We start from the raw sequence: 10,293 nt of genomic DNA on the forward strand, positions 1-10,293 counted from the left end.
CAGCCCCTGGCTCCAGCCCCAGCATTTGAGGAGGAACCAGTGGACAGGAGCTCCACCTGTCTGTTTCTCAACCTCTCTACCTCTCAAATTAACAAATAAAAAAATTTCAAAAGCCAACAAAATGGAAAAACTTTTATTTAGGGGTGGGCACTGTGTCACAACTAGTTAACGCCCTGGCCTGAAGTGCTGGCATCCCATATGGGCGCTGGTTTGAGACCTGGCTGCTCCACTTCCAATCCAACTCTCCGCTATGGCCTGGGAAATCAGTAGAAGATGGCCCAAGTCCTTGGGCCCCTTCACCGGCATGGGAGACCTGGAAGAAGCTCCTGGCTCTAGGCTTCAGATAGGCCCAGCTCCGGACATTGCGGCCAACGAGGGAGTGAACCAGCAGATGGAAGACCTCTGTCTCTCTGCCTCTCCTCTCGCTGTGTAATTCTGACTTTCAAATAAATAAATAAATCTTTAAGAAAATGAAAAAAAAAAACCCTTAATTTAGACTAAGAAAAAAGTAAAAAAATCAGAAATATTAGAGCTGATAGTACAAAAATCAAAAAATGATAAGAGGTTATCATGGATAATTATAAGCCAATAAGTTAAATAACCTAGAAGAAAACAGAGAAATTCCTAGACACATACATTCCAGCAAGACCAAGCCAGGAGAAAAAAAATTCTGAATGTATTAAAACCAGTTAGTACATTGACTCATTAATCAAAAACTCCTCAGTAAGGAAAAACTCACGAGTAGATGGATTCACATGAGGATTCTACCAAAAATTTAAGGAAGAATTAACTGTAACAGGACATAAAATCAGCACATAAAAATCAGTAACATTTTTATACATCAATGGTGAAAACTATTACATAGACAATGACTAAAAAAATATAAAGTAAAATGCCTGGAAACAAACTTGAGCAATAAGATGAAAAATCTCTGCAGTGAGAACTGTAAAATGTTGATGAGAGAAACTGAAGAGAACACAATTAGGACGTTACCTCAAGATTACGGATTAGAGCAAATCCAAAGATAGCTACAAATTTCACCTCTGCTGCTTCTGCTTGTCCGTGTAATTTTCATTTTATTTATTGTATTTCTCAGCCTGGTATTTCTACTTCATATTTTTATTATTTCAATCTCTGTTAAATTAATCTGCTCTAACTCTGAATAATCCCTCTGTACTTTCTTGAGGTTGTTTACATTATTTTAAATAACTAGCTTGAACTTAGTACGTGAAATGGAATAAGCAGCTGACATAATTTGGCTGATAATGAAAATTTTTCAATTCATTCTGTGAAAGGGCCTAAAGGACTCTCAGCAGATGCTCTCTGGAGTAGAGGCAGAATAGGATCCTCACAACAGGAACACCCAAGACTTGAGGGAACCAGGGTCTAGAACATAGAAAATTCCAGAATGCAAGGGAAAGAACTGTTGACTTAGAAGTTATTGTTAGTCAAAGGAACTCAACACCAATTCTCCAAGATCATAACAACTGTAGGATGTGCCTTTGGTTATTTCTCATAAGGGTACTTTGATTTGATGGAGTCGTTCTTAATGTCTCCTTTACGGGAATATTGAGTTGCACAGCCTTGCCATGGGCCATGGGTGATGGAGAAGAGGACGCTGGCCAGGAGACAAAAGCTACTTCAGTGAAGCACCACATTCCCTGTGATATTATTCTCTTTGTAGATTTTCAGTCAAATAAGAAAATATCCGAGAAACCATGGACCAGGACAATCAAACCTCAACTGATTTTATCCTTCTGGGATTCTTTCCTGAGTTCAGGTACCCTGACCTCCTCATCATCCTACTCCTCGTCTTCTACATCCTTGCCTTGGCAGGAAACTCTGTCCTCATCCTGCTCATTGGCCTGGACGCCCGCCTCCACACCCCCATGTACTTCCTGCTCAGCCAGATGTCTGTCATTGATTTGATTTTCATCTCCAGCACAGTCCCCAAGACAGTCGCCAACTACTGCACAGGGAGTAAGAGCATTTCCTTCTTTGCGTGTGCTGCTCAGATGTTTTTCTTCCTCTCCCTTGGCCTTACTGAGTGCATGCTCCTGACCTTCATGGCCTACGACTGTTACGTGGCTGTCTGCAGGCCCCTGAGATATGCAGTCCTCATGCGGCCTGGGGTCTGTCTGCAGGTGACTGCCTTAGCCTGGGTTGGAGGTGCCCTTGGAGCCCTTGTCAACACTTGGTACCCAATGAGTTTTCCTATCTGTGGCCCCAGGGTGATTAATCACTACCTGTGTGAGATCCTGGCTATACTGAGAATGTCTTGTATAGACACATCAGTCTACGAGATGGTGAAATTTGTGTCAACGGTCACGTTTCTCCTGATCCCCTTTAGCCTCATTCTGGCCTCCTACATCCTCATCTTCCTCACTGTTCTCAAGATGAACTCTCCCAAGGGGAGGCACAAAGCTCTGACTACCTGCTGCTCCCACCTGACAGTGGTGAGTCTCTGCTTTGGTCAGGCCATGTTCGTCCACCTGACACCAGATTCTTCCCACACACCTAAGCAAGACCAGATAGGAGCTGTGCTTGGCACCATTGTGACCCCCCTGCTGAACCCCCTCATCTACAGTCTGAGGAACAAGGAAGTGTTGGAAGCCCTAAAGAAGTGCATGGGAAGGTGTTGTGACTGAAAAATATCCTCGCTCCCCACCGTCGCTCTCAGAAATGCCCCATCCTCAGTCTTAGGCATATCCGTGGTCAATTCAAATCCTAAGGTGCTGTTCTTGTCACATGGAAACACAACATGGTGCAGGAGCAGAGGCATATCAGCGTTCACACACACTGGCATTTGCTTGTTGGTGCGCTGTTGCTCTGAGAGTCGTAGTGGTGACTGTGGTTACTTATTAGCTTTTGGGGAATGTGTGTTGACGTTGCAGGTAACACCTGTGCAGAAATTAATGGTCTCTATCTCTTATTCCAACATCAGTTATTGGATCACATTGTCAAGAACTGACTTGTGGTGAGTGTGTTTTCCTTGGAGTAAAAGACACCATTTGCAGTGCTTGTATCCCATACTGAAGTGTTCTGTCCCCAGTTGTAGCTTCCTACTAACGCATGCCTTGGGGTGCAGCAGGTGATGGGTCAATCAATTGGCTTCCTGACACCCAGGGAGGAGATCCAGATGGAATTTCCAGCTCCTGGTTCAGCCTGGCCCTGTCCTGGTCACTTTTGGCACTTTCAGTGGGCCAGTATTTAACCCATAGTATCCACCATTCATGAACAGGTGGAAACCTCCCTTTTCTCTGTCCAAAGGAGTGGGGAGATGAAGAAAGTGGTAACATAGGACAGATACAGTGTCTCCTGTCTCTCTTTTTCCTACAGAAAGAAACCCAGTTAGAGGAAAGAGTGGTAGAAACTTCATGAAGTAAAAACAGACCCAGAGAATTTTGCAGCTAGCAACCCACGCCTAGACACAGTTGAGTGTAGAGTGAGGAAACCACGATACAGTAGGTATATGGTGAAGGATCAAGGGCACTGCAGGAGGAAAGTAAGGGATCTAGGATACTGCAGGTATAGAGAACAGGACCCAAGACTGAGCAGGTACAGTATGAAGCAGAAATGGTCCAGCTGGGTATAGAGTACAGGACCCAGGAGAGATCATATGCAGACTCAAGGAGCCATGATAACTCTGTGTGTAGAGTGACTGACAGAGGATAAAACTGGTGTAGAATGAAGGACCCAGGATAGAGTAGGTGTAGAGTGCAGGACCCAGGATATATCAGGTACAGACTGAAGGAGCCATGACACATCCAGTTCTGCAGAGTAAGAGACCCAGGAAACAGCTGGTTGTAAAGTGAAGCAAATAGGATACACCAGGTGTAAGTGCAGGCTCCAGAACAGTAGGTATAGAGTGAGTGATCCAGAGTACAGCAGGTGTACACAGAGAGACCCAGGAAGCAACTGGTGTAGAATCAAAGACCCATGATACTGCAGGTATAGAATGAGGGACTGAGGATACAGTATGTGTAGAGTGAAGGACCCAGAATAGTGCATAGACTGAAGGAGCCATGATACATCTGGGTGTAGCTTGATGGACTGAGTGAGGGGCCCAGGACACAGCAGTTGTAGAGTGAGGGGCCCAGAACAGAGCAGGTGTAGAGAGAGGGGCCCAGGGCACAGCAGGTGTAGAGTGAGGGGCCCAGGACATGGCAGGTGTAGTGTGAGGGACCCAGGATACAGCAGGTGTAGAGTGAGGGGCCCAGGATACAGCAGGTGAAAAATGAGGGAACCAGGACACAGAAGGTGTAGTTTGAGGGGCCCAGGACATAGTAGATGTAGAGTTAGGGACCAGGATACAGCAGGTGTAGAGTTAGTGATCAGTACACAGCAGGTATAGGGTGAAGGATCCAGGATACAACAGGTCTAGGATAAGGGACCCAGAATATAGACAATGTAAGTGAATGACAAGGATACAGCAGGTGTAGAGTGAGAGGCCCAGGGTGCAGCAGGTGTAAAGTGAGGAACCCAGGACACAGCAGGTGTAGAGGGAGGGGCCCAGGACACAGCAGGTGTAGAGTGAGGGACCAGGATACAACAGGGGTAGAGTGAGGGACCCAGGATATAGACATGTCTAGTGAATGATCAGGATACAGCAGTTATAGATTAAGGGGCTTAGAATAGAGTCTGTGTTGATTTAAGGATGCAGGACATAGCAGGCTTAAAGTAAGGGACCAAGAAGCTTGGTGTCCACTCTGGACCATGCTGTGTTCACCAGGGTGTTGCCTAGGACTGCTTCCAGGTGGCAGGTGGGCATCCCTGGGACAGATGGCTGGGATCTGTGGCAGCAGGTGAGTGCTCACAGATTTCCCGAGCATCAGAGGACACCAGTGAACTCCACCCAGCAGATTCATCACCAAACAATGGACTTGGCTCTGCAGGGTCTCACTGAGGTCCAAGGTCCCTGCTTACATCAGAAACACCGTGTCCCTCTGCACCAACATGAGGTCAACATACGAATATTTATTGACCATACAGAGTGTACCAGGCAATTAGGACCAGACAGGAAGGCAGAAGGAAGCAACCGCTCTCTTGTCCTCACTGCTTTGCACGTGGTCTCCCACAGGGTTCTGAGGGTCCCGTCCCCTAGGTGTCCCGTCCCCTAGGCAGCCAGGTGCCATCTGCTGGTGGAGCTCAAGAGAGGCAAGACTTCAGAAGGACACATCCTTTTCCAGAGATGCACAATCAGAGACCATGCTGTCCTGAAATGGAGCTCAGGGACCTTCTTCCTCCCATGGAAGAGTGGCTTGAGTCAGAATGGCCCTCAAGGTGAGCACACCTCTCACCAGTTTCCAGGCAACTGGAAACCATAGGCCACTTCTGGCAAGAAACTTGCAAAGCCACACACTAGTGCAGTGTTCAGCTTTGAGGAGACACACTGAGCTCCTGGTGACACATCCATCACAACAAAGCCTAACAAGGGCACAGCAGGAAGGGGAGATTTTTTAATAATCTCCCTCATGACTGTATGTAGAATAGACCTAAAAGATCAAATGTTTTTCATGTGGTGGAATAGGGTGGCTTATCATGCAAATGTAATCAATACTGTTTCTCCGGGGTCAGTGCTGTGGCACAGCAGGTTAATCCTCTGCCTGAGACACCTGCATCCCATATGGGCGCTGGTTTTAGTCCCGGCTGCTCCACTTCTGATCCAGCACTCTGCTGTGGCCTGGGAAAAGCAGTAGAAGATGGCCCAGGTGCTTGGGCTCCTGTACCTGTGTGGGAGACCTGGAAGAAGCTCCTGGCTCCTGGCTTCAGATCCACCCAGCTCCAGCTGTTGTGGCCATTTGGGGAGTGAACCAGAAGATGGGAGATCTTACTCTGTCTCTCCCTCTCACCGACTGTAACTCTGCCTCTCAAATAAATAATAAATAAAATCTTCCAAAAAACTTTAAAAATATTGTTTCTCCATGTACTTGCTATTAATTGGAGAGGAAAAATAGTAATGATAAAGTAGGGAAATGTGTATAACCTTAGCCAGGGAATCAGACTTACCACCCACAGGGAGGGAAATAAGAGTCAGCTTCCTCCATCTATGATGCCACTGATGGTGCCTTCCAGTCCAACCACAGAGAGGTAATTTAACCAATAGGAGAATCCATGAAAACTGAGGATTCTAGAAAGCTGTTGACCCCTGTTCCTCAAAAATACCAATGTCATGAAAAGCAAACACTTCCAGCCATTAAATTAAAGGATACTGAACTATGAAGCTAAATGCGGTATAAGATCCTGGGCTGAAATCACTTAACGGGAATAAAACTTATATAAAGGGCAATGTTGAGAATTTAACAAAACTGGAATAGAAATTGCAGATTAGTAAAAGTAACATCACAATTTTTTAATTCTGAAAATTTGTTAGCTGTTACATTGTTATCCTCACGGGCTAGCCTTGCTATTAGGAAATATAAGGATACTCCAAAAAGTTCATGGAAAAAAGAAATTAAAATGGAGGTTTTGGTGAAAACATTTTGAAATCCATGCATAATTTTTCATAATGCATAATTATAGATTTGAACACACATAACTGTTCTCTCCAAGGGAAGGGTTGCAACTGTGGTGGAATCAATGGTTTAGTGTTAGCCTTCTGAGTGTCCACTCCCATGCAAACACTATGTGCTTCAACGGGAGAGGGTTGATGAGGGTGGGTGGTTACAAAGGCAGCCAAGGGCTGGAGGCAAGGCTGGGACCTGGGATGGAGCAGTGCTGTCACCCAAGGAGCAGGATGGTTACCTGGAGCAACGTGAGGCCCTTCCTGCTGAGCTGGTGAACACTCTGCTCTCCTGGCTGCTGCCGCTCCACCTGCTCGGGTCACAGGTGATGACCCAGTGACCCCGACACCTAGAACCAAACGTGCTGCGGAAGCTGCCTTCAGGCTGTGGTGGCTGCAGTCTTGAGCATTGCCTACCACTGCCACAGCTGCCAGACACCATCACCACAAGTGAAAAAAAAGACACAATTCCTTTCTTCTTCCCATTGTCCGGTGTCCCTCAGAACTCTGTGGGAGACCACGTGGCAAAGCAGTGAGGACAAGAGAGCGGTTGCTTCCTTCTGCCTTCCTGTCTGGTCCTAATTGCCTGGTACACTCTGTATGGTCAATAAATATTCGTATGTTGAAGGCACGATACAGTTTCTAGAACTTTTTTTCAACTAGGTGATTGTATTATGGTTTTTTCTTTTTTTCTAACTCCTGTTTTTTAATGTTTATTGCAGCTCAATTCACAATAGCTAAGACCTGGAATCAACCCAATGCCCATCAACAGTAGATTAGATAAAGAAATTATGGGACATGTACTCTATAGAATATGATACAGTAGTCAAAAAAATGAAATCTGGTCATTTTCAACAAAATGGAGGAATCTGGAAAACATCATGCTGAGTGAATTAAGCCAGTCCTAAAGGGACAAATATCATATGTTCTCCCTGATTGGTGACAACTAACTGAGCACCAAAGGGGAAACCTGTTGAAGTAAAATGGACACTTTGAGAAACAGTGACTTGATCAGCCCTTGTCCTGATTGTTGATGTACTATTTAATACTTTATCCATTTTAGTATTTTTTTGTTCTAGTTAATACTATTGGTTGAACTGTGTAATTAACACACAATTATTCTTAGGTGTTTAAATTTAACTGAAAAGTGATCCCTGTTAACTATGAGGGGAATAAGAGAGGGAGGAAATGTACAATTTGGGACATGCTCAATCAGACTTGCCCCAAATGGTGGAGTTAGAAACATGCCAGGGGATTCCAATACAATCCCATCAAGGTGGCATGTATCAATGCCATCTCACTAGTCCAAGTGATCAATTTCAGGTCACAATTGATCATACTGATAGGTCTAAGAGTCAAAGGGATCACACAAACAAGACTAGTGTCTGCTAATACTAACTGATAGAATCAAAAAGGGAGAGAACAATCCAACATGGGAAGCGGGATACACAGCAGACTCATAGAATGGCAGATGTCCTAAACAGCACTCTGGCCTCAGAATCAGCCCTTAAGGCACTCGGATCTGGCTGAAGAGCCCATGAGAGTATTTTAGGCATGCAAAGCCAAGACACTCTGGAAAACAACAACAACAACAACACCAAAAACAACAACAACAACAAAAAAACACACCAAACACCTAAATGAAAGATCTCTGCGAGTGAGATCCCAGTAGAAAGAACGGGCCATTAAAGAAGGATGTACGTTTCTCTGAAGGGAGGAGAGAACTTCCACTTTGACTATGATCTTGTCTTAAGATCAAAGTCAGTGAACTCAAAAGGCTTCCATAGCCTTGGCAAATAATGACTAGAGCCTAGGGAGATTACTGACACCATAAACAAGAGTGTCAAATTGTTAAGTCAACAACAGGAGTTACTGTGTGCTTAATTTTCTCATGTAGGATCTCTGTCTTTAATGTGTTATCCAATGTGAATTAATGCTATAACTAGTACTGAAACAGTATTTTACACTTTATGTTCTGTGTGGGTGCAAACCGATGGAATCTTTACTTAATATATGCTAAATTGATCTTCTGTATATAAAGAGAATTGAAAATGAATCTTGATGTGAATGGAATGGGAGTGGGAGTGGGAGATGGGAGGGGTGCAGGTGGGAGGGAAGTTATGGGGGGGGGAAGCCATTGTCATCCATAAACTGTATTTTGGAAATTTATATTTACTAAATAAAAGTTTAAAAAAAGAGAGAGAGAGAAAGGTCTTCCATCCACTGGCTTACTCCCAAATGGCCACAACAGCCAGAGCTGAGCTTATCCAAAGCCAGGATCCTGGAGCTTCTTCCAGGTCTCCCATGTGGGTGCAGGACCCCAAGGACTTGGACCATCTTCCACTGCTTTCCCAGGCCAAGGCAGAGAGAAGGATAGAAAGTGGAACAGCTAGGCCTTGAACCAGCACTCATATGGGATGCCTGCACTGCAGGTGGCAGCTTTACCTGCTACACCACAGCACCAGACCCTGCATTATGTTTTTTTTTTTTAAATTTTTTTTTTGACAGGCAGAGTGGACAGTGAGAGAGAGACAGAGAGAAAGGTCTTCCTTTGCTGTTGGTTCACCCTCCAATGGCCGCCGCGGCCAGCACGCTGCAGCCGGCGCACTGTGCTGATCCGAAGGCAGGAGCCAGGTGCTTCTCCTGGTCTCCCATGGGGTGCAGGGCCCAAGTACTTGGGCCATCCTCCACTGCACTCCCTGGCCACAGCAGAGAGCTGGCCTGGAAGAGGGGCAGCCGGGACAGAATCCGGTACCCAGACCGGGACTAGAACCCGGTGTGCCGGCACCACAAGGTGGAGGATAAGCCTAGTGAGCCGCGGCACCAGCCCTGCATTATGGTTTTAAAATTTTCATTGGATAAGTTTGCACTTTCAAGATTGTTAAGTCATGTCAGTATTTAAAATAAAAACAAATACTTTAAATTCAAAACTAAAGCAACATAGATGGCAAACAAGTGACAGAGAGAAGCAGAGTACAATCAGCAATGTTAAGAGCAAAAAAATGATGGCATGGAGGAGAGGTCCTCAGGTTTCTACTTGACCACGATACGGACGAGGTGTCTTTGACACATCAGCTGAACGCTGAGATTCAGATTTGGTACTTGTAAAGATAAGAAGAAAAATAACAGGATCTTGTAAAATCTTCTTGAAGATGAAATGAGGCTATTCACATGCACACATGCATACACACACATGCACATACACACATGCACACAGGGAGTATTTCTGTAAAGTACAGCAGGTGAAGGCCATGTGTTAAGGAACTCGCAGATTTCATGAGTCAGACCTTGTTGGTGATGGCGAGAGTAGAGATTACTGCTACAATCAGTTAAGACTCTGAGAAAGTGAAGAAAGACAGGGATCTGTGAGCACCACTGGCTCTTCTAATTGCACTGCTCACCAAAGCCCCAGAGGTTGCTTATTAACAGAAAACCTTCATCCACTCCTGCAACGGGCACAAACAGGGTGATGTCACTTTCCCACTTCTGTTGTGCATTTAGTCCAGCCTGGCTCCGTGAGGCTGCAGATGAGGCTCAAGACACCCTCTAAGTGAGCTCAACCAGATGGGCAGGCAGTGCTGCAGGAGCAAGGTGTTGCCACTCTTGACTTGCTCCACATTCTGCTGACTCTTGATGGTGCTTCCTCGTGTATTCCCTATCACCTGTTTTTGTGGAGTAAAAATGCTTTCTCCTCAACAGTTTTATTTTCTTTATTAGTTTGTTTAGATGTATTTGTTTGAAAGTCAGAGCTACACAGAGAGAGAAGGAAAAGCAGAGAGAGAGAGAGAGAG

General features: G+C 45.3%; 1 pseudogene; it reads left to right on the forward strand.

Moving 5' to 3' along the window:
- The first annotated feature begins 1,718 nt into the window (after positions 1 to 1,718).
- LOC127488839 (olfactory receptor 2T11-like) lies at positions 1,719 to 2,731 on the forward strand (annotated as a pseudogene).
- Positions 2,732 to 10,293: the final 7,562 nt, after the last annotated feature.

This window comes from Oryctolagus cuniculus, chromosome 6 (genome assembly GCF_051225735.1).
Source record: "Oryctolagus cuniculus isolate XC-2025 breed Fujian yellow rabbit chromosome 6, ASM5122573v1, whole genome shotgun sequence".
Lineage (NCBI taxonomy): Eukaryota > Metazoa > Chordata > Mammalia > Lagomorpha > Leporidae > Oryctolagus > Oryctolagus cuniculus.